The sequence below is a fragment of the Lissotriton vulgaris genome, unplaced genomic scaffold (assembly GCF_964263255.1).
Source record: "Lissotriton vulgaris unplaced genomic scaffold, aLisVul1.2 SCAFFOLD_2072, whole genome shotgun sequence".
NCBI lineage: Eukaryota > Metazoa > Chordata > Amphibia > Caudata > Salamandridae > Lissotriton > Lissotriton vulgaris.
The window spans coordinates 363,122-385,000 of NW_028244743.1; the positions used below are offsets into that span (position 1 = coordinate 363,122).

Genomic DNA, 21,879 nt, shown 5'->3' on the forward strand with positions numbered 1-21,879 from the left:
TTCTTCCCCTCTCAGCCACGATCAGCCACGATCGGCCAAGACCTCTCTATTAGGGTAGAGGGTGAACATTTCTTGGACCTCAGAAACTGAGGGATGTAGACCCAATATGTCCTCCAAGCGCCTAGACACCTGGTGCCCAATCTGGCATGGTGTTTTTCAGCTTACCCGACCAATCCGGTTGCAAGGTGGACTTTAACAATACTGCTAAAAAGGCACTCCCAGACATCCCTGAGGCCTTCATTTGCATAGGCCCTGCCCTTCTCTTTGTCCTGCTTCCCACAAAGCAACACAACACTGCAGCAGTATAGATTTGGGGGTGGTGAAGAATAATGACAGTGAGGCTAAAAAAGAGAAAGAAAAGTCCCAGAAGTCCTGCAGGCTTCCTTGCTAAATGCAGCTGAACATAGAGCGCACCTTCTTTACTGCAAAGCAAATACATTAAAAATGTTGAGGAGAGACTAATTGAAAAATACATATTACGGGGACAGCACTGGGACCTGCTTTATTTTTTCAATTAGTCTTGAAAACAAAAAAGATTTCTCTCCTGAAAGCTGTTAAAAATATGGAACGCTTCACGAATTTGCGTGTCATCCTTGCGCAGGGGCCATGCTAATCTTCTCTGTATCGTTCCAATTTTAGTATATGTGCTGCCGAAGCGAGCACACTTTATTGATGAACTGACAATGTTTATAAACTCTCTAAATCTACAGTCTCTAGACATAGGGTGGCCTGGCAGAGATGCTCAGATGGCCAGTACGCATTCAAATCTGAGCCAATGGTAAAAAATGTATGAAGAGTAGCAATCCATTATTCTTCACTGCATTTGTGGTCCAAGACTAAACACACCGTAAGTATGTAGATTATACCAGGTTTGCAAAGGCTCCTGGTTCGGGCTACAGACAAGGAGCATTGTGACGTCACGCTGCCTGTGGAACAGTGATATTAAAGGTGAAACAGCTGCACAGTAGGTTAGGTGAAGGGCTCTGAGAGTGGAAAGGCAGCATGCTTGGGTCCCTGGACAAGGTGAGCTTATGATAATGTGTCTGAATGTTCACCTGTGTTGTAATATTAAACCCCTTATTGTTGTAAACGCCTACTTACTAAGGAGTTCCCAAGCTCAGCCCCACACAGACCTGGAACTGATTATGTTAATGCAAACTATTTAAGAAACTGAGCCTGATCTAAAAGATTTCCTTGGATCTAGGACCATTTCGCCTAGCTTTTAGGTGCTTCCTTCTCCTAAAGTCCTTTGTAAAACTTGGGAAAACCTCACAGAACAGACTTCCAGGAGGTCAGATGGGTTTCCTTGTGCCTTCACACACACATACACACACTTTCTAGCCCACTTAAGGACAAAAGGATGCATAAGTCTACATAGGGCCAGTGGCGCAATGGATAACGCGTCTGACTACGGATCAGAAGATTGTAGGTTCGACTCCTATCTGGCTCGGAAGGGTTGTAGGTCCCTGTTTGATTATATTCCTGTGGAATTTTTATTTACCTCAGACTTGTTGTAGGTTCAATATTCTCCAGCAGGACTCATCCAGCAGTTGTTCCACGGTAGAGCGCAAGTAATAGGACCACAGCTAGTTAAACGTTTCCCATTTGCTGCTGGACTCTATGTGATGGCCGTCACGTGGTGTGCTGCTTTTGTATTTCAACATGGGTCCCTGATACTCTTAATTGCGAAAAAGCTTGTTGACAAAAGTGTGTGTGCGCGAGGGTCTGTGGACGTAGGCAGGTGTGTGCACTTGAATGCTTACCCATTTACATGTGTGAGAGGAACAAACCAACTCCCTGTGGGCTGCAGGCTTACAACTGGTAGCCCCAGTAGCCAGGCAGAACCACAGGTAAGGAGAGAGAGAAAGTTGGTCCATTATTAGAGAAGGACCATAAGCATCTTGCACTGCTACCTTCTTCCCCTCTCAGCCACGATCAGCCACGATCGGCCAAGACCTCTCTATTAGGGTAGAGGGTGAACATTTCTTGGACCTCAGAAACTGAGGGATGTAGACCCAATATGTCCTCCAAGCGCCTAGACACCTGGTGCCCAATCTGGCATGGTGTTTTTCAGCTTACCCGACCAATCCGGTTGCAAGGTGGACTTTAACAATACTGCTAAAAAGGCACTCCCAGACATCCCTGAGGCCTTCATTTGCATAGGCCCTGCCCTTCTCTTTGTCCTGCTTCCCACAAAGCAACACAACACTGCAGCAGTATAGATTTGGGGGTGGTGAAGAATAATGACAGTGAGGCTAAAAAAGAGAAAGAAAAGTCCCAGAAGTCCTGCAGGCTTCCTTGCTAAATGCAGCTGAACATAGAGCGCACCTTCTTTACTGCAAAGCAAATACATTAAAAATGTTGAGGAGAGACTAATTGAAAAATACATATTACGGGGACAGCACTGGGACCTGCTTTATTTTTTCAATTAGTCTTGAAAACAAAAAAGATTTCTCTCCTGAAAGCTGTTAAAAATATGGAACGCTTCACGAATTTGCGTGTCATCCTTGCGCAGGGGCCATGCTAATCTTCTCTGTATCGTTCCAATTTTAGTATATGTGCTGCCGAAGCGAGCACACTTTATTGATGAACTGACAAAGTTTATAAACTCTCTAAATCTACAGTCTCTAGACATAGGGTGGCCTGGCAGAGATGCTCAGATGGCCAGTACGCATTCAAATCTGAGCCAATGGTCAAAAATGTATGAAGAGTAGCAATCCATTATTCTTCACTGCATTTGTGGTCCAAGACTAAACACACCGTAAGTATGTAGATTATACCAGGTTTGCAAAGGCTCCTGGTTCGGGCTACAGACAAGGAGCATTGTGACGTCACGCTGCCTGTGGAACAGTGATATTAAAGGTGAAACAGCTGCACAGTAGGTTAGGTGAAGGGCTCTGAGAGTGGAAAGGCAGCATGCTTGGGTCCCTGGACAAGGTGAGCTTATGATAATGTGTCTGAATGTTCACCTGTGTTGTAATATTAAACCCCTTATTGTTGTAAACGCCTACTTACTAAGGAGTTCCCAAGCTCAGCCCCACACAGACCTGGAACTGATTATGTTAATGCAAACTATTTAAGAAACTGAGCCTGATCTAAAAGATTTCCTTGGATCTAGGACCATTTCGCCTAGCTTTTAGGTGCTTCCTTCTCCTAAAGTCCTTTGTAAAACTTGGGAAAACCTCACAAAACAGACTTCCAGGAGGTCAGATGGGTTTCCTTGTGCCTTCACACACACATACACACACTTTCTAGCCCACTTAAGGACAAAAGGATGCGTAAGTCTACATAGGGCCAGTGGCGCAATGGATAACGCGTCTGACTACGGATCAGAAGATTGTAGGTTCGACTCCTATCTGGCTCGGAAGGGTTGTAGGTCCCTGTTTGATTATATTCCTGTGGAATTTTTATTTACCTCAGACTTGTTGTAGGTTCAATATTCTCCAGCAGGACTCATCCAGCAGTTGTTCCACGGTAGAGCGCAAGTAATAGGACCACAGCTAGTTAAACGTTTCCCATTTGCTGCTGGACTCTATGTGATGGCCGTCACGTGGTGTGCTGCTTTTGTATTTCAACATGGGTCCCTGATACTCTTAATTGCGAAAAAGCTTGTTGACAAAAGTGTGTGTGCGCGAGGGTCTGTGGACGTAGGCAGGTGTGTGCACTTGAATGCTTACCCATTTACATGTGTGAGAGGAACAAACCAACTCCCTGTGGGCTGCAGACTTACAACTGGTAGCCCCAGTAGCCAGGCAGAACCACAGGTAAGGAGAGAGAGAAAGTTGGTCCATTATTAGAGAAGGACCATAAGCATCTTGCGCTGCAACCTTCTTCCCTTCTCAGCCACGATCGGCCAAGACCTCTCTATTAGGGTAGAGGGTGAACATTTCTTGGACCTCAGAAACTGAGGGATGTAGACCCAATATGTCCTCCAAGCGCCTAGAGACCTGGTGCCCAATCTGGCATGGTGTTTTTCAGCTTACCCGACCAATCCGGTTGCAAGGTGGACTTTAACAATACTGCTAAAAAGGCACTCCCAGACATCCCTGAGGCCTTCATTTGCATAGGCCCTGCCCTTCTCTTTGTCCTGCTTCCCACAAAGCAACACAACACTGCAGCAGTATAGATTTGGGGGTGGTGAAGAATAATGACAGTGAGGCTAAAAAAGAGAAAGAAAAGTCCCAGAAGTCCTGCAGGCTTCCTTGCTAAATGCAGCTGAACATAGAGCGCACCTTCTTTACTGCAAAGCAAATACATTAAAAATGTTGAGGAGAGACTAATTGAAAAATACATATTACGGGGACAGCACTGGGACATGCTTTATTTTTTCAATTAGTCTTGAAAACAAAAAAGATTTCTCTCCTAAAAGCTGTTAAAAATATGGAACGCTTCACGAATTTGCGTGTCATCCTTGCGCAGGGGCCATGCTAATCTTCTCTGTATCGTTCCAATTTTAGTATATGTGCTGCCGAAGCGAGCACACTTTATTGATGAACTGACAATGTTTATAAACTCTCTAAATCTACAGTCTCTAGACATAGGGTGGCCTGGCAGAGATGCTCAGATGGCCAGTACGCATTCAAATCTGAGCCAATGGTCAAAAATGTATGAAGAGTAGCAATCCATTATTCTTCACTGCATTTGTGGTCCAAGACTAAACACACCGTAAGTATGTAGATTATACCAGGTTTGCAAAGGCTCCTGGTTCGGGCTACAGACAAGGAGCATTGTGACGTCACGCTGCCTGTGGAACAGTGATATTAAAGGTGAAACAGCTGCACAGTAGGTTAGGTGAAGGGCTCTGAGAGTGGAAAGGCAGCATGCTTGGGTCCCTGGACAAGGTGAGCTTATGATAATGTGTCTGAATGTTCACCTGTGTTGTAATATTAAACCCCTTATTGTTGTAAACGCCTACTTACTAAGGAGTTCCCAAGCTCAGCCCCACACAGACCTGGAACTGATTATGTTAATGCAAACTATTTAAGAAACTGAGCCTGATCTAAAAGATTTCCTTGGATCTAGGACCATTTCGCCTAGCTTTTAGGTGCTTCCTTCTCCTAAAGTCCTTTGTAAAACTTGGGAAAACCTCACAGAACAGACTTCCAGGAGGTCAGATGGGTTTCCTTGTGCCTTCACACACACATACACACACTTTCTAGCCCACTTAAGGACAAAAGGATGCGTAAGTCTACATAGGGCCAGTGGCGCAATGGATAACGCGTCTGACTACGGATCAGAAGATTGTAGGTTCGACTCCTATCTGGCTCGGAAGGGTTGTAGGTCCCTGTTTGATTATATTCCTGTGGAATTTTTATTTACCTCAGACTTGTTGTAGGTTCAATATTCTCCAGCAGGACTCATCCAGCAGTTGTTCCACGGTAGAGCGCAAGTAATAGGACCACAGCTAGTTAAACGTTTCCCATTTGCTGCTGGACTCTATGTGATGGCCGTCACGTGGTGTGCTGCTTTTGTATTTCAACATGGGTCCCTGATACTCTTAATTGCAAAAAAGCTTGTTGACAAAAGTGTGTGTGCGCGAGGGTCTGTGGACGTAGGCAGGTGTGTGCACTTGAATGCTTACCCATTTACATGTGTGAGAGGAACAAACCAACTCCCTGTGGGCTGCAGGCTTACAACTGGTAGCCCCAGTAGCCAGGCAGAACCACAGGTAAGGAGAGAGAGAAAGTTGGTCCATTATTAGAGAAGGACCATAAGCATCTTGCACTGCTACCTTCTTCCCCTCTCAGCCACGATCGGCCAAGACCTCTCTATTAGGGTAGAGGGTGAACATTTCTTGGACCTCAGAAACTGAGGGATGTAGACCCAATATGTCCTCCAAGCGCCTAGACACCTGGTGCCCAATCTGGCATGGTGTTTTTCAGCTTACCCGACCAATCCGGTTGCAAGGTGGACTTTAACAATACTGCTAAAAAGGCACTCCCAGACATCCCTGAGGCCTTCATTTGCATAGGCCCTGCCCTTCTCTTTGTCCTGCTTCCCACAAAGCAACACAACACTGCAGCAGTATAGATTTGGGGGTGGTGAAGAATAATGACAGTGAGGCTAAAAAAGAGAAAGAAAAGTCCCAGAAGTCCTGCAGGCTTCCTTGCTAAATGCAGCTGAACATAGAGCGCACCTTCTTTACTGCAAAGCAAATACATTAAAAATGTTGAGGAGAGACTAATTGAAAAATACATATTACGGGGACAGCACTGGGACCTGCTTTATTTTTTCAATTAGTCTTGAAAACAAAAAAGATTTCTCTCCTGAAAGCTGTTAAAAATATGGAACGCTTCACGAATTTGCGTGTCATCCTTGCGCAGGGGCCATGCTAATCTTCTCTGTATCGTTCCAATTTTAGTATATGTGCTGCCGAAGCGAGCACACTTTATTGATGAACTGACAATGTTTATAAACTCTCTAAATCTACAGTCTCTAGACATAGGGTGGCCTGGCAGAGATGCTCAGATGGCCACTACGCATTCAAATCTGAGCCAATGGTCAAAAATGTATGAAGAGTAGCAATCCATTATTCTTCACTGCATTTGTGGTCCAAGACTAAACACACCGTAAGTATGTAGATTATACCAGGTTTGCAAAGGCTCCTGGTTCGGGCTACAGACAAGGAGCATTGTGACGTCACGCTGCCTGTGGAACAGTGATATTAAAGGTGAAACAGCTGCACAGTAGGTTAGGTGAAGGGCTCTGAGAGTGGAAAGGCAGCATGCTTGGGTCCCTGTACAAGGTGAGCTTATGATAATGTGTCTGAATGTTCACCTGTGTTGTAATATTAAACCCCTTATTGTTGTAAACGCCTACTTACTAAGGAGTTCCCAAGCTCAGCCCCACACAGACCTGGAACTGATTATGTTAATGCAAACTATTTAAGAAACTGAGCCTGATCTAAAAGATTTCCTTGGATCTAGGACCATTTCGCCTAGCTTTTAGGTGCTTCCTTCTCCTAAAGTCCTTTGTAAAACTTGGGAAAACCTCACAGAACAGACTTCCAGGAGGTCAGATGGGTTTCCTTGTGCCTTCACACACACATACACACACTTTCTAGCCCACTTAAGGACAAAAGGATGCGTAAGTCTACATAGGGCCAGTGGCGCAATGGATAACGCGTCTGACTACGGATCAGAAGATTGTAGGTTCGACTCCTATCTGGCTCGGAAGGGTTGTAGGTCCCTGTTTGATTATATTCCTGTGGAATTTTTATTTACCTCAGACTTGTTGTAGGTTCAATATTCTCCAGCAGGACTCATCCAGCAGTTGTTCCACGGTAGAGCGCAAGTAATAGGACCACAGCTAGTTAAACGTTTCCCATTTGCTGCTGGACTCTATGTGATGGCCGTCACGTGGTGTGCTGCTTTTGTATTTCAACATGGGTCCCTGATACTCTTAATTGCGAAAAAGCTTGTTGACAAAAGTGTGTGCGCGCGAGGGTCTGTGGACGTAGGCAGGTGTGTGCACTTGAATGCTTACCCATTTACATGTGTGAGAGGAACAAACCAACTCCCTGTGGGCTGCAGGCTTACAACTGGTAGCCCCAGTAGCCAGGCAGAACCACAGGTAAGGAGAGAGAGAAAGTTGGTCCATTATTAGAGAAGGACCATAAGCATCTTGCGCTGCAACCTTCTTCCCTTCTCAGCCACGATCGGACAAGACCTCTCTATTAGGGTAGAGGGTGAACATTTCTTGGACCTCAGAAACTGAGGGATGTAGACCCAATATGTCCTCCAAGCGCCTAGAGACCTGGTGCCCAATCTGGCATGGTGTTTTTCAGCTTACCCGACCAATCCGGTTGCAAGGTGGACTTTAACAATACTGCTAAAAAGGCACTCCCAGACATCCCTGAGGCCTTCATTTGCATAGGCCCTGCCCTTCTCTTTGTCCTGCTTCCCACAAAGCAACACAACACTGCAGCAGTATAGATTTGGGGGTGGTGAAGAATAATGACAGTGAGGCTAAAAAAGAGAAAGAAAAGTCCCAGAAGTCCTGCAGGCTTCCTTGCTAAATGCAGCTGAACATAGAGCGCACCTTCTTTACTGCAAAGCAAATACATTAAAAATGTTGAGGAGAGACTAATTGAAAAATACATATTACGGGGACAGCACTGGGACCTGCTTTATTTTTTCAATTAGTCTTGAAAAAAAAAAAGATTTCTCTCCTAAAAGCTGTTAAAAATATGGAACGCTTCACGAATTTGCGTGTCATTCTTGCGCAGGGGCCATGCTAATCTTCTCTGTATCGTTTCAATTTTAGTATATGTGCTGCCGAAGCGAGCACACTTTATTGATGAACTGACAATGTTTATAAACTCTCTAAATCTACAGTCTCTAGACATAGGGTGGCCTGGCAGAGATGCTCAGATGGCCAGTACGCATTCAAATCTGAGCCAATGGTCAAAAATGTATGAAGAGTAGCAATCCATTATTCTTCACTGCATTTGTGGTCCAAGACTAAACACACCGTAAGTATGTAGATTATACCAGGTTTGCAAAGGCTCCTGGTTCGGGCTACAGACAAGGAGCATTGTGACGTCACGCTGCCTGTGGAACAGTGATATTAAAGGTGAAACAGCTGCACAGTAGGTTAGGTGAAGGGCTCTGAGAGTGGAAAGGCAGCATGCTTGGGTCCCTGGACAAGGTGAGCTTATGATAATGTGTCTGAATGTTCACCTGTGTTGTAATATTAAACCCCTTATTGTTGTAAATGCCTACTTACTAAGGAGTTCCCAAGCTCAGCCCCACACAGACCTGGAACTGATTATGTTAATGCAAACTATTTAAGAAACTGAGCCTGATCTAAAAGATTTCCTTGGATCTAGGACCATTTCGCCTAGCTTTTAGGTGCTTCCTTCTCCTAAAGTCCTTTGTAAAACTTGGGAAAACCTCACAGAACAGACTTCCAGGAGGTCAGATGGGTTTCCTTGTGCCTTCACACACACATACACACACTTTCTAGCCCACTTAAGGACAAAAGGATGCGTAAGTCTACATAGGGCCAGTGGCGCAATGGATAACGCGTCTGACTACGGATCAGAAGATTGTAGGTTCGACTCCTATCTGGCTCGGAAGGGTTGTAGGTCCCTGTTTGATTATATTCCTGTGGAATTTTTATTTACCTCAGACTTGTTGTAGGTTCAATATTCTCCAGCAGGACTCATCCAGCAGTTGTTCCACGGTAGAGCGCAAGTAATAGAACCACAGCTAGTTAAACGTTTCCCATTTGCTGCTGGACTCTATGTGATGGCCGTCACGTGGTGTGCTGCTTTTGTATTTCAACATGGGTCCCTGATACTCTTAATTGCGAAAAAGCTTGTTGACAAAAGTGTGTGTGCGCGAGGGTCTGTGGACGTAGGCAGGTGTGTGCACTTGAATGCTTACCCATTTACATGTGTGAGAGGAACAAACCAACTCCCTGTGGGCTGCAGGCTTACAACTGGTAGCCCCAGTAGCCAGGCAGAACCACAGGTAAGGAGAGAGAGAAAGTTGGTCCATTATTAGAGAAGGACCATAAGCATCTTGCACTGCTACCTTCTTCCCCTCTCAGCCACGATCGGCCAAGACCTCTCTATTAGGGTAGAGGGTGAACATTTCTTGGACCTCAGAAACTGAGGGATGTAGACCCAATATGTCCTCCAAGCGCCTAGAGACCTGGTGCCCAATCTGGCATGGTGTTTTTCAGCTTACCCGACCAATCCGGTTGCAAGGTGGACTTTAACAATACTGCTAAAAAGGCACTCCCAGACATCCCTGAGGCCTTCATTTGCATAGGCCCTGCCCTTCTCTTTGTTCTGCTTCCCACAAAGCAACACAACACTGCAGCAGTATAGATTTGGGGGTGGTGAAGAATAATGACAGTGAGGCTAAAAAAGAGAAAGAAAAGTCCCAGAAGTCCTGCAGGCTTCCTTGCTAAATGCAGCTGAACATAGAGCGCACCTTCTTTACTGCAAAGCAAATACATTAAAAATGTTGAGGAGAGACTAATTGAAAAATACATATTACGGGGACAGCACTGGGACCTGCTTTATTTTTTCAATTAGTCTTGAAAACAAAAAAGATTTCTCTCCTAAAAGCTGTTAAAAATATGGAACGCTTCACGAATTTGCGTGTCATCCTTGCGCAGGGGCCATGCTAATCTTCTCTGTATCGTTCCAATTTTAGTATATGTGCTGCCGAAGCGAGCACACTTTATTGATGAACTGACAATGTTTATAAACTCTCTAAATCTACAGTCTCTAGACATAGGGTGGCCTGGCAGAGATGCTCAGATGGCCAGTACGCATTCAAATCTGAGCCAATGGTCAAAAATGTATGAAGAGTAGCAATCCATTATTCTTCACTGCATTTGTGGTCCAAGACTAAACACATCGTAAGTATGTAGATTATACCAGGTTTGCAAAGGCTCCTGGTTCGGGCTACAGACAAGGAGCATTGTGACGTCACGCTGCCTGTGGAACAGTGATATTAAAGGTGAAACAGCTGCACAGTAGGTTAGGTGAAGGGCTCTGAGAGTGGAAAGGCAGCATGCTTGGGTCCCTGGACAAGGTGAGCTTATGATAATGTGTCTGAATGTTCACCTGTGTTGTAATATTAAACCCCTTATTGTTGTAAACGCCTACTTACTAAGGAGTTCCCAAGCTCAGCCCCACACAGACCTGGAACTGATTATGTTAATGCAAACTATTTAAGAAACTGAGCCTGATCTAAAAGATTTCCTTGGATCTAGGACCATTTCGCCTAGCTTTTAGGTGCTTCCTTCTCCTAAAGTCCTTTGTAAAACTTGGGAAAACCTCACAGAACAGACTTCCAGGAGGTCAGATGGGTTTCCTTGTGCCTTCACACACACATACACACACTTTCTAGCCCACTTAAGGACAAAAGGATGCGTAAGTCTACATAGGGCCAGTGGCGCAATGGATAACGCGTCTGACTACGGATCAGAAGATTGTAGGTTCGACTCCTATCTGGCTCGGAAGGGTTGTAGGTCCCTGTTTGATTATATTCCTGTGGAATTTTTATTTACCTCAGACTTGTTGTAGGTTCAATATTCTCCAGCAGGACTCATCCAGCAGTTGTTCCACGGTAGAGCGCAAGTAATAGGACCACAGCTAGTTAAACGTTTCCCATTTGCTGCTGGACTCTATGTGATGGCCGTCACGTGGTGTGCTGCTTTTGTATTTCAACATGGGTCCCTGATACTCTTAATTGCGAAAAAACTTGTTGACAAAAGTGTGTGTGCGCGAGGGTCTGTGGACGTAGGCAGGTGTGTGCACTTGAATGCTTACCCATTTACATGTGTGAGAGGAACAAACCAACTCCCTGTGGGCTGCAGGCTTACAACTGGTAGCCCCAGTAGCCAGGCAGAACCACAGGTAAGGAGAGAGAGAAAGTTGGTCCATTATTAGAGAAGGACCATAAGCATCTTGCGCTGCAACCTTCTTCCCTTCTCAGCCACGATCGGCCAAGACCTCTCTATTAGGGTAGAGGGTGAACATTTCTTGGACCTCAGAAACTGAGGGATGTAGACCCAATATGTCCTCCAAGCGCCTAGAGACCTGGTGCCCAATCTGGCATGGTGTTTTTCAGCTTACCCGACCAATCCGGTTGCAAGGTGGACTTTAACAATACTGCTAAAAAGGCACTCCCAGACATCCCTGAGGCCTTCATTTGCATAGGCCCTGCCCTTCTCTTTGTCCTGCTTCCCACAAAGCAACACAACACTGCAGCAGTATAGATTTGGGGGTGGTGAAGAATAATGACAGTGAGGCTAAAAAAGAGAAAGAAAAGTCCCAGAAGTCCTGCAGGCTTCCTTGCTAAATGCAGCTGAACATAGAGCGCACCTTCTTTACTGCAAAGCAAATACATTAAAAATGTTGAGGAGAGACTAATTGAAAAATACATATTACGGGGACAGCACTGGGACCTGCTTTATTTTTTCAATTAGTCTTGAAAACAAAAAAGATTTCTCTCCTAAAAGCTGTTAAAAATATGGAACGCTTCACGAATTTGCGTGTCATCCTTGCGCAGGGGCCATGCTAATCTTCTCTGTATCGTTCCAATTTTAGTATATGTGCTGCCGAAGCGAGCACACTTTATTGATGAACTGACAATGTTTATAAACTCTCTAAATCTACAGTCTCTAGACATAGGGTGGCCTGGCAGAGATGCTCAGATGGCCAGTACGCATTCAAATCTGAGCCAATGGTCAAAAATGTATGAAGAGTAGCAATCCATTATTCTTCACTGCATTTGTGGTCCAAGACTAAACACACCGTAAGTATGTAGATTATACCAGGTTTGCAAAGGCTCCTGGTTCGGGCTACAGACAAGGAGCATTGTGACGTCACGCTGCCTGTGGAACAGTGATATTAAAGGTGAAACAGCTGCACAGTAGGTTAGGTGAAGGGCTCTGAGAGTGGAAAGGCAGCATGCTTGGGTCCCTGGACAAGGTGAGCTTATGATAATGTGTCTGAATGTTCACCTGTGTTGTAATATTAAACCCCTTATTGTTGTAAACGCCTACTTACTAAGGAGTTCCCAAGCTCAGCCCCACACAGACCTGGAACTGATTATGTTAATGCAAACTATTTAAGAAACTGAGCCTGATCTAAAAGATTTCCTTGGATCTAGGACCATTTCGCCTAGCTTTTAGGTGCTTCCTTCTCCTAAAGTCCTTTGTAAAACTTGGGAAAACCTCACAGAACAGACTTCCAGGAGGTCAGATGGGTTTCCTTGTGCCTTCACACACACATACACACACTTTCTAGCCCACTTAAGGACAAAAGGATGCGTAAGTCTACATAGGGCCAGTGGCGCAATGGATAACGCGTCTGACTACGGATCAGAAGATTGTAGGTTCGACTCCTATCTGGCTCGGAAGGGTTGTAGGTCCCTGTTTGATTATATTCCTGTGGAATTTTTATTTACCTCAGACTTGTTGTAGGTTCAATATTCTCCAGCAGGACTCATCCAGCAGTTGTTCCACGGTAGAGCGCAAGTAATAGGACCACAGCTAGTTAAACGTTTCCCATTTGCTGCTGGACTCTATGTGATGGCCGTCACGTGGTGTGCTGCTTTTGTACTTCAACATGGGTCCCTGATACTCTTAATTGCGAAAAAGCTTGTTGACAAAAGTGTGTGTGCGCGAGGGTCTGTGGACGTAGGCAGGTGTGTGCACTTGAATGCTTACCCATTTACATGTGTGAGAGGAACAAACCAACTCCCTGTGGGCTGCAGGCTTACAACTGGTAGCCCCAGTAGCCAGGCAGAACCACAGGTAAGGAGAGAGAGAAAGTTGGTCCATTATTAGAGAAGGACCATAAGCATCTTGCGCTGCAACCTTCTTCCCTTCTCAGCCACGATCGGCCAAGACCTCTCTATTAGGGTAGAGGGTGAACATTTCTTGGACCTCAGAAACTGAGGGATGTAGACCCAATATGTCCTCCAAGCGCCTAGAGACCTGGTGCCCAATCTGGCATGGTGTTTTTCAGCTTACCCGACCAATCCGGTTGCAAGGTGGACTTTAACAATACTGCTAAAAAGGCACTCCCAGACATCCCTGAGGCCTTCATTTGCATAGGCCCTGCCCTTCTCTTTGTCCTGCTTCCCACAAAGCAACACAACACTGCAGCAGTATAGATTTGGGGGTGGTGAAGAATAATGACAGTGAGGCTAAAAAAGAGAAAGAAAAGTCCCAGAAGTCCTGCAGGCTTCCTTGCTAAATGCAGCTGAACATAGAGCGCACCTTCTTTACTGCAAAGCAAATACATTAAAAATGTTGAGGAGAGACTAATTGAAAAATACATATTACGGGGACAGCACTGGGACCTGCTTTATTTTTTCAATTAGTCTTGAAAACAAAAAAGATTTCTCTCCTAAAAGCTGTTAAAAATATGGAACGCTTCACGAATTTGCGTGTCATCCTTGCGCAGGGGCCATGCTAATCTTCTCTGTATCGTTCCAATTTTAGTATATGTGCTGCCGAAGCGAGCACACTTTATTGATGAACTGACAATGTTTATAAACTCTCTAAATCTACAGTCTCTAGACATAGGGTGGCCTGGCAGAGATGCTCAGATGGCCAGTACGCATTCAAATCTGAGCCAATGGTCAAAAATGTATGAAGAGTAGCAATCCATTATTCTTCACTGCATTTGTGGTCCAAGACTAAACACACCGTAAGTATGTAGATTATACCAGGTTTGCAAAGGCTCCTGGTTCGGGCTACAGACAAGGAGCATTGTGACGTCACGCTGCCTGTGGAACAGTGATATTAAAGGTGAAACAGCTGCACAGTAGGTTAGGGGAAGGGCTCTGAGAGTGGAAAGCAGCATGCTTGGGTCCCTGGACAAGGTGAGCTTATGATAATGTGTCTGAATGTTCACCTGTGTTGTAATATTAAACCCCTTATTGTTGTAAACGCCTACTTACTAAGGAGTTCCCAAGCTCAGCCCCACACAGACCTGGAACTGATTATGTTAATGCAAACTATTTAAGAAACTGAGCCTGATCTAAAAGATTTCCTTGGATCTAGGACCATTTCGCCTAGCTTTTAGGTGCTTCCTTCTCCTAAAGTCCTTTGTAAAACTTGGGAAAACCTCACAGAACAGACTTCCAGGAGGTCAGATGGGTTTCCTTGTGCCTTCACACACACATACACACACTTTCTAGCCCACTTAAGGACAAAAGGATGTGTAAGTCTACATAGGGCCAGTGGCGCAATGGATAACGCGTCTGACTATGGATCAGAAGAATGTAGGTTCGACTCCTATCTGGCTCGGAAGGGTTGTAGGTCCCTGTTTGATTATATTCATGTGGAATTTTTATTTACCTCAGACTTGTTGTAGGTTCAATATTCTCCAGCAGGACTCATCCAGCAGTTGTTCCACCGTAGAGCGCAAGTAATTAGACCACAGCTAGTTAAACGTTTCCCATTTGCTGCTGGACTCTATGTGATGGCCGTCACGTGGTGTGCTGCTTTTGTATTTCAACATGGGTCCCTGATACTCTTAATTGCGAAAAAGCTTGTTGACAAAAGTGTGTGTGCGCGAGGGTCTGTGGACGTAGGCAGGTGTGTGCACTTGAATGCTTACCCATTTACATGTGTGAGAGGAACAAACCAACTCCCTGTGGGCTGCAGGCTTACAACTGGTAGCCCCAGTAGCCAGGCAGAACCACAGGTAAGGAGAGAGAGAAAGTTGGTCCATTATTAGAGAAGGACCATAAGCATCTTGCGCTGCAACCTTCTTCCCTTCTCAGCCACGATCGGCCAAGACCTCTCTATTAGGGTAGAGGGTGAACATTTCTTGGACCTCAGAAACTGAGGGATGTAGACCCAATATGTCCTCCAAGCGCCTAGAGACCTGGTGCCCAATCTGGCATGGTGTTTTTCAGCTTACCCGACCAATCCGGTTGCAAGGTGGACTTTAACAATACTGCTAAAAAGGCACTCCCAGACATCCCTGAGGCCTTCATTTGCATAGGCCCTGCCCTTCTCTTTGTCCTGCTTCCCACAAAGCAACACAACACTGCAGCAGTATAGATTTGGGGGTGGTGAAGAATAATGACAGTGAGGCTAAAAAAGAGAAAGAAAAGTCCCAGAAGTCCTGCAGGCTTCCTTGCTAAATGCAGCTGAACATAGAGCGCACCTTCTTTACTGCAAAGCAAATACATTAAAAATGTTGAGGAGAGACTAATTGAAAAATACATATTACGGGGACAGCACTGGGACCTGCTTTATTTTTTCAATTAGTCTTGAAAACAAAAAAGATTTCTCTCCTAAAAGCTGTTAAAAATATGGAACGCTTCACGAATTTGCGTGTCATCCTTGCGCAGGGGCCATGCTAATCTTCTCTGTATCGTTCCAATTTTAGTATATGTGCTGCCGAAGTGAGCACACTTTATTGATGAACTGACAATGTTTATAAACTCTCTAAATCTACAGTCTCTAGACATAGGGTGGCCTGGCAGAGATGCTCAGATGGCCAGTACGCATTCAAATCTGAGCCAATGGTCAAAAATGTATGAAGAGTAGCAATCCATTATTCTTCACTGCATTTGTGGTCCAAGACTAAACACACCGTAAGTATGTAGATTATACCAGGTTTGCAAAGGCTCCTGGTTCGGGCTACAGACAAGGAGCATTGTGACGTCACGCTGCCTGTGGAACTGTGATATTAAAGGTGAAACAGCTGCACAGTAGGTTAGGTGAAGGGCTCTGAGAGTGGAAAGGCAGCATGCTTGGGTCCCTGGACAAGGTGAGCTTATGATAATGTGTCTGAATGTTCACCTGTGTTGTAATATTAAACCCCTTATTGTTGTAAACGCCTACTTACTAAGGAGTTCCCAAGCTCAGCCCCACACAGACCTGGAACTGATTATGTTAATGCAAACTATTTAAGAAACTGAGCCTGATCTAAAAGATTTCCTTGGATCTAGGACCATTTCGCCTAGCTTTTAGGTGCTTCCTTCTCCTAAAGTCCTTTGTAAAACTTGGGAAAACCTCACAGAACAGACTTCCAGGAGGTCAGATGGGTTTCCTTGTGCCTTCACACACACATACACACACTTTCTAGCCCACTTAAGGACAAAAGGATGCGTAAGTCTACATAGGGCCAGTGGCGCAATGGATAACGCGTCTGACTACGGATCAGAAGATTGTAGGTTCGACTCCTATCTGGCTCGGAAGGGTTGTAGGTCCCTGTTTGATTATATTCCTGTGGAATTTGTATTTACCTCAGACTTGTTGTAGGTTCAATATTCTCCAGCAGGACTCATCCAGCAGTTGTTCCACGGTAGAGCGCAAGTAATAGGACCACAGCTAGTTAAACGTTTCCCATTTGCTGCTGGACTCTATGTGATGGCCGTCACGTGGTGTGCTGCTTTTGTATTTCAACATGGGTCCCTGATACTCTTAATTGCGAAAAAGCTTGTTGACAAAAGTGTGTGTGCGCGAGGGTCTGTGGACGTAGGCAGGTGTGTGCACTTGAATGCTTACCCATTTACATGTGTGAGAGGAACAAACCAACTCCCTGCGGGCTGCAGGCTTACAACTGGTAGCCCCAGTAGCCAGGCAGAACCACAGGTAAGGAGAGAGAGAAAGTTGGTCCATTATTAGAGAAGGACCATAAGCATCTTGCACTGTTACCTTCTTCCCCTAGGAGAGAGAGAAAGTTGGTCCATTATTAGAGAAGGACCATAAGCATCTTGCACTGCTACCTTCTTCCCCGATCGTCCGCAATCGGCCAAGACCTCTCTATTAGGGTAGAGGGTGAACATTTCTTGGACCTCAGAAACTGAGGGATGTAGACCCAATATGTCCTCCAAGCGCCTAGAGACCTGGTGCCCAATCTGGCATGGTGTTTTTCAGCTTACCCGACCAATCCGGTTGCAAGGTGGACTTTAACAATACTGCTAAAAAGGCACTCCCAGACATCCCTGAGGCCTTCATTTGCATAGGCCCTGCCCTTCTCTTTGTCCTGCTTCCCACAAAGCAACGCAACACTGCAGCAGTATAGATTTGGGGGTGGTGAAGAATAATGACAGGGAGGCTAAAAAAGAGAAAGAAAAGTCCCAGAAGTCCTGCAGGCTTCCTTGCTAAATGCAGCTGAACATAGAGCGCACCTTCTTTACTGCAAAGCAAATACATTAGAAATGTTGAGGAAAGACTAATTGAAAAATACATATTACGGGGACAGCACTGGGACCTGCTTTATTTTTTCAATTAGTCTTGAAAACAAAAAAGATTTCTCTCCTAAAAGCTGTTAAAAATATGGAACGCTTCACGAATTTGCGTGTCATCCTTGCGCAGGGGCCATGCTAATCTTCTCTGTATCGTTCCAATTTTAGTATATGTGCTGCCGAAGCGAGCACACTTTATTGATGAGCTGACAATGTTTATAAACTCTCTAAATCTACAGTCTCTAGACATAGGGTGGCCTGGCAGAGATGCTCAGATGGCCAGTACGCATTCAAATCTGAGCCAATGGTCAAAAATGTATGAAGAGTAGCAATCCATTATTCTTCACTGCATTTGTGGTCCAAGACTAAACACACCGTAAGTATGTAGACTATGCCAGGTTTGCATAGGCTCATGGTTCGGGCTACAGACAAGGAGCATTGTGACGTCACGCTGCCGGTGGAGCAGTGATATTAAAGGTGAAACAGCTGCACAGTAGGTTAGGTGAAGGGCTCTGAGAGTGGAAAGGCAGCATGCTTGGGTCCCTGGACAAGGTGAGCTTATGATAATGTGTCTGAATGTTCACCTGTGTTGTAATATTAAACCCCTTATTGTTGTAAACGCCTACTTACTAAGGAGTTCTCAAGCTCAGCCCCACACAGACCTGGAACTGATTATGTTAATGCAAACTATTTAAGAAACTGAGCCTGATCTAAAAGATTTCCTTGGATCTAGGACCATTTCGCCTAGCTTTCAGGTGCTTCCTTCTCCTAAAGTCCTTTGTAAAACTTGGGAAAACCTCACAGAACAGACTTCCAGGAGGTCAGATGGGTTTCCTTGTGCCTTCACACACACATACACACACTTTCTAGCCCACTTAAGGACAAAAGGATGTGTAAGTCTACATAGGGTCAGTGGCGCAATGGATAACGCGTCTGACTACGGATCAGAAGATTGTTGGTTCAACTCCTATCTGACTCGGAAGGGTTGTAGGTCCCTGTTTGATTATATTCCTGTGGAATTTTTATTTACCTCAGACTTGTTGTAGGTTCAATATTCTCCAGCAGGACTCATCCAGCAGTTGTTCCACGGTAGAGCGCAAGTAATAGGACCACAGCTAGTTAAACGTTTCCCATTTGCTGCTGGACTCTATGTGATGGCCGTCACGTGGTGTGCTGCTTTTGTATTTCAACATGGGTCCCTGATACTCTTAATTGCGAAAAAGCTTGTTGACAAAAGTGTGTGTGCGCGAGGGTCTGTGGACGTAGGCAGGTGTGTGCACTTGAATGCTTACCCATTTACATGTGTGAGAGGAACAAACCAACTCCCTGTGGGCTGCAGGCTTACAACTGGTAGTCCTAGTAGCCAGGCAGAACCACAGGTAAGGAGAGAGAGAAAGTTGGTCCATTATTAGAGAAGGACCATAAGCATCTTGCACTGCTACCTTCTTCCCCTCTCAGCCACAATCGGCCAAGACCTCTCTATTAGGGTAGAGGGTGAACATTTCTTGGACCTCAGAAACTGAGGGATGTAGACCCAATATGTCCTCCAAGCGCCTAGAGACCTGGTGCCCAATCTGGCATGGTGTTCTTCAGCTTACCCGACCAATCTGGTTGCAAGGTGGACTTTAACAATACTGCTAAAAAGGCACTCCCAGACATCCCTGAGGCCTTCATTTGCATAGGCCCTGCCCTTCTCTTTGTCCTGCTTCCCACAAAGCAACACAACACTGCAGCAGTATAGATTTGGGGGTGGTGAAGAATAATGACAGGGAGGCTAAAAAAGAGAAAGAAAAGTCCCAGAAGTCCTGCAGTCTTCCTTGCTAAATGCAGCTGAACATAGAGCGCACCTTCTTTACTGCAAAGCAAATACATTAAAAATGTTGAGGAGAGACTAATTGAAAAATACATATTACGGGGACAGCACTGGGACCTGCTTTATTTTTTCAATTAGTCTTGAAAACAAAAAAGATTTCTCTCCTAAAAGCTGTTAAAAATATGGAACGCTTCACGAATTTGCGTGTCATCCTTGCGCAGGGGCCATGCTAATCTTCTCTGTATCGTTCCAATTTTAGTATATGTGCTGCCGAAGCGAGCACACTTTATTGATGAACTGACAATGTTTATAAACTCTCTGAATCTACAGTCTCTAGACATAGGGTGGCCTGGCAGAGATGCTCAGATGGCCAGTACGCATTCAAATCTGAGCCAATGGTCAAAAATGTATGAAGAGTAGCAATCCATTATTCTTCACTGCATTTGTGGTCCAAGACTAAACACACCGTAAGTATGTAGATTATACCAGGTTTGCAAAGGCTCCTGGTTCGGGCTACAGACAAGGAGCATTGTGACGTCACGCTGCCTGTGGAACAGTGATATTAAAGGTGAAACAGCTGCACAGTAGGTTAGGTGAAGGGCTCTGAGAGTGGAAAGGCAGCATGCTTGGGTCCCTGGACAAGGTGAGCTTATGATAATGTGTCTGAATGTTCACCTGTGTTGTAATATTAAACCCCTTATTGTTGTAAACGCCTACTTACTAAGGAGTTCTCAAGCTCAGCCCCACACAGACCTGGAACTGATTATGTTAATGCAAACTATTTAAGAAACTGAGCCTGATCTAAAAGATTTCCTTGCATCTAGGACCATTTCGCCTAGCTTTTAGGTGCTTCCTTCTCGTAAAGTCCTTTGTAAAACTTGGGAAAACCTCACAGAACAGACTTCCAGGAGGTCAGATGGGTTTCCTTGTGCCTTCACACACACACACTTTCTAGCCCACTTAAGGACAAAAGGATGCATAAGTCTACATAGGGCCAGTGGCGCAATGGATAACGCGTCTGACTACGGATCAGAAGATTGTAGGTTCGACTCCTATCTGGCTCGGAAGGGTTGTAGGTCCCTGTTTGATTATATTCCTGTGGAATTTTTATTTACCTCAGAAATGTTGTTGTAGGTTCAATATTCTCCAGCAGGACTCATCCAGCAGTTGTTCCACGGTAGAGCGCAAGTAATAGGACCACAGCTAGTTAAACGTTTCCCATTTGCTGCTGGACTCTATGTGATGGCCGTCACGTGGTGTGCTGCTTTTGTATTTCAACATGGGTCCCTGATACTCTTAATTGCGAAAAAGCTTGTTGACAAAAGTGTGTGTGCGCAAGGGTCTGTGGACGTAGGCAGGTGTGTGCACTTGAATGCTTACCCATTTACATGTGTGAGAGGATCAAACCAACTCCCTGTGGGCTGCAGGCTTACAACTGGTAGCCCCAGTAGCCAGGCAGAACCACAGGTAAGGAGAGAGAGAAAGTTGGTCCATTATTAGAGAAGGACCATAAGCATCTTGCACTGCTACCTTCTTCCCCTCTCAGCCACGATCGGCCAAGACCTCTCTATTAGGGTAGAGGGTGAACATTTCTTGGACCTCAGAAACTGAGGGATGTAGACCCAATATGTCCTCCAAGCGCCTAGAGACCTGGTGCCCAATCTGGCATGGTGTTTTTCAGCTTACCCGACCAATCCGGTTGCAAGGTGGACTTTAACAATACTGCTAAAAAGGCACTCCCAGACATCCCTGAGGCCTTCATTTGCATGGGCCCTGCCCTTCTCTTTGTCCTGCTTCCCACAAAGCAACACAACACTGCAGCAGTATAGATTTGGGGGTGGTGAAGAATAATGACAGTGAGGCTAAAAAAGAGAAAGAAAAGTCCCAGAAGTCCTGCAGGCTTCCTTGCTAAATGCAGCTGAACATAGAGCGCACCTTCTTTACTGCAAAGCAAATACATTAAAAATGTTGAGGAGAGACTAATTGAAAAATACATATTACGGGGACAGCACTGGGACCTGCTTTATTTTTTCAATTAGTCTTGAAAACAAAAAAGATTTCTCTCCTAAAAGCTGTTAAAAATATGGAACGCTTCACGAATTTGCGTGTCATCCTTGCGCAGGGGCCATGCTAATCTTCTCTGTATCGTTCCAATTTTAGTATATGTGCTGCCGAAGCGAGCACACTTTATTGATGAACTGACAATGTTTATAAACTCTCTAAATCTACAGTCTCTAGACATAGGGTGGCCTGGCAGAGATGCTCAGATGGCCAGTACGCATTCAAATCTGAGCCAATTGTCAAAAATGTATGAAGAGTAGCAATCCATTATTCTTCACTGCATTTGTGGTCCAAGACTAAACACACCGTAAGTATGTA

At 45.1% G+C, this 21,879-nt stretch overlaps 22 non-coding genes across 22 annotated transcripts; 10 read left to right on the forward strand and 12 right to left on the reverse strand.

Annotated features, from left to right (window-relative positions):
* Nucleotides 1-556: 556 nt before the first annotated feature.
* Nucleotides 557-663, reverse strand: LOC147667068 (U6 spliceosomal RNA). Its single transcript, XR_015304584.1, has one exon. It is a non-coding gene; the product is annotated as a U6 spliceosomal RNA (small nuclear RNA).
* A 714-nt stretch (nt 664-1,377) lies between these two features.
* Nucleotides 1,378-1,450, forward strand: TRNAR-ACG (transfer RNA arginine (anticodon ACG)). The gene has a single exon. It is a non-coding gene; the product is annotated as a tRNA-Arg (tRNA).
* Nucleotides 1,451-2,470: 1,020 nt separating this feature from the next.
* On the reverse strand, nt 2,471-2,577 carry LOC147667070 (U6 spliceosomal RNA). The gene has a single exon (XR_015304585.1). It is a non-coding gene; the product is annotated as a U6 spliceosomal RNA (small nuclear RNA).
* Nucleotides 2,578-3,291: 714 nt separating this feature from the next.
* On the forward strand, nt 3,292-3,364 carry TRNAR-ACG (transfer RNA arginine (anticodon ACG)). Its single transcript has one exon. It is a non-coding gene; the product is annotated as a tRNA-Arg (tRNA).
* A 1,010-nt stretch (nt 3,365-4,374) lies between these two features.
* On the reverse strand, nt 4,375-4,481 carry LOC147667072 (U6 spliceosomal RNA). The gene has a single exon (XR_015304586.1). It is a non-coding gene; the product is annotated as a U6 spliceosomal RNA (small nuclear RNA).
* Nucleotides 4,482-5,195: 714 nt separating this feature from the next.
* Nucleotides 5,196-5,268, forward strand: TRNAR-ACG (transfer RNA arginine (anticodon ACG)). Its single transcript has one exon. It is a non-coding gene; the product is annotated as a tRNA-Arg (tRNA).
* Nucleotides 5,269-6,278: 1,010 nt separating this feature from the next.
* On the reverse strand, nt 6,279-6,385 carry LOC147667074 (U6 spliceosomal RNA). The gene has a single exon (XR_015304587.1). It is a non-coding gene; the product is annotated as a U6 spliceosomal RNA (small nuclear RNA).
* A 714-nt stretch (nt 6,386-7,099) lies between these two features.
* TRNAR-ACG (transfer RNA arginine (anticodon ACG)) lies at nt 7,100-7,172 on the forward strand. Its single transcript has one exon. It is a non-coding gene; the product is annotated as a tRNA-Arg (tRNA).
* A 1,010-nt stretch (nt 7,173-8,182) lies between these two features.
* On the reverse strand, nt 8,183-8,289 carry LOC147667076 (U6 spliceosomal RNA). Its single transcript, XR_015304669.1, has one exon. It is a non-coding gene; the product is annotated as a U6 spliceosomal RNA (small nuclear RNA).
* A 714-nt stretch (nt 8,290-9,003) lies between these two features.
* Nucleotides 9,004-9,076, forward strand: TRNAR-ACG (transfer RNA arginine (anticodon ACG)). The gene has a single exon. It is a non-coding gene; the product is annotated as a tRNA-Arg (tRNA).
* Nucleotides 9,077-10,086: 1,010 nt separating this feature from the next.
* Nucleotides 10,087-10,193, reverse strand: LOC147667078 (U6 spliceosomal RNA). The gene has a single exon (XR_015304588.1). It is a non-coding gene; the product is annotated as a U6 spliceosomal RNA (small nuclear RNA).
* A 714-nt stretch (nt 10,194-10,907) lies between these two features.
* On the forward strand, nt 10,908-10,980 carry TRNAR-ACG (transfer RNA arginine (anticodon ACG)). The gene has a single exon. It is a non-coding gene; the product is annotated as a tRNA-Arg (tRNA).
* Nucleotides 10,981-11,990: 1,010 nt separating this feature from the next.
* Nucleotides 11,991-12,097, reverse strand: LOC147667080 (U6 spliceosomal RNA). The gene has a single exon (XR_015304589.1). It is a non-coding gene; the product is annotated as a U6 spliceosomal RNA (small nuclear RNA).
* Nucleotides 12,098-12,811: 714 nt separating this feature from the next.
* TRNAR-ACG (transfer RNA arginine (anticodon ACG)) lies at nt 12,812-12,884 on the forward strand. Its single transcript has one exon. It is a non-coding gene; the product is annotated as a tRNA-Arg (tRNA).
* Nucleotides 12,885-13,894: 1,010 nt separating this feature from the next.
* On the reverse strand, nt 13,895-14,001 carry LOC147667082 (U6 spliceosomal RNA). The gene has a single exon (XR_015304590.1). It is a non-coding gene; the product is annotated as a U6 spliceosomal RNA (small nuclear RNA).
* A 713-nt stretch (nt 14,002-14,714) lies between these two features.
* TRNAH-AUG (transfer RNA histidin (anticodon AUG)) lies at nt 14,715-14,787 on the forward strand. Its single transcript has one exon. It is a non-coding gene; the product is annotated as a tRNA-His (tRNA).
* A 1,010-nt stretch (nt 14,788-15,797) lies between these two features.
* On the reverse strand, nt 15,798-15,904 carry LOC147667084 (U6 spliceosomal RNA). The gene has a single exon (XR_015304619.1). It is a non-coding gene; the product is annotated as a U6 spliceosomal RNA (small nuclear RNA).
* A 714-nt stretch (nt 15,905-16,618) lies between these two features.
* Nucleotides 16,619-16,691, forward strand: TRNAR-ACG (transfer RNA arginine (anticodon ACG)). Its single transcript has one exon. It is a non-coding gene; the product is annotated as a tRNA-Arg (tRNA).
* Nucleotides 16,692-17,772: 1,081 nt separating this feature from the next.
* Nucleotides 17,773-17,879, reverse strand: LOC147667086 (U6 spliceosomal RNA). Its single transcript, XR_015304591.1, has one exon. It is a non-coding gene; the product is annotated as a U6 spliceosomal RNA (small nuclear RNA).
* A 1,797-nt stretch (nt 17,880-19,676) lies between these two features.
* LOC147667087 (U6 spliceosomal RNA) lies at nt 19,677-19,783 on the reverse strand. Its single transcript, XR_015304593.1, has one exon. It is a non-coding gene; the product is annotated as a U6 spliceosomal RNA (small nuclear RNA).
* Nucleotides 19,784-20,491: 708 nt separating this feature from the next.
* Nucleotides 20,492-20,564, forward strand: TRNAR-ACG (transfer RNA arginine (anticodon ACG)). The gene has a single exon. It is a non-coding gene; the product is annotated as a tRNA-Arg (tRNA).
* A 1,013-nt stretch (nt 20,565-21,577) lies between these two features.
* LOC147667089 (U6 spliceosomal RNA) lies at nt 21,578-21,684 on the reverse strand. The gene has a single exon (XR_015304594.1). It is a non-coding gene; the product is annotated as a U6 spliceosomal RNA (small nuclear RNA).
* Nucleotides 21,685-21,879: the final 195 nt, after the last annotated feature.